Genomic DNA, 438 nt, shown 5'->3' with positions numbered 1-438 from the left:
TCTGGGTCACGAAAGTGCATAAACAGTTACCTCCCGTGTTCCGTGTTCTGAATCGGCGCAACGTATCGGGCCTTTCCGCAGTTTTTCCGAACCTGCTGAAAAGGCCCGAAAAGTTGCGATTGTCGGTGTAACATTATATAAATAGTGCCTGTTTGGGAGGGTAACAGTTGAAATTGACACCCCGAGAAAACCATTGTCAACCGACGCGAAGCGTCAACCGACAATTTCATATTGTTATACTTTCATGTTAAATACTGAAATCTGATTGGTTAAGACGCAGTTAATAATATTTTCTATTACCCTCAGCGTTAGCAACGCACTTAGCAACGGGTAACATTAAAAAATGTTACATGCGCGAAAATTATGCGCGTACGGTTCGCCGTAGAATTCACGTTATTCCTATATAAAAGCAATTAAATTTTCTTTAAAATTAAGACA

This window comes from Crassostrea angulata, chromosome 9, assembly GCF_025612915.1.
Source record: "Crassostrea angulata isolate pt1a10 chromosome 9, ASM2561291v2, whole genome shotgun sequence".
NCBI lineage: Eukaryota > Metazoa > Mollusca > Bivalvia > Ostreida > Ostreidae > Magallana > Magallana angulata.
Note: the sequence above shows the minus strand (reverse complement) of the source record.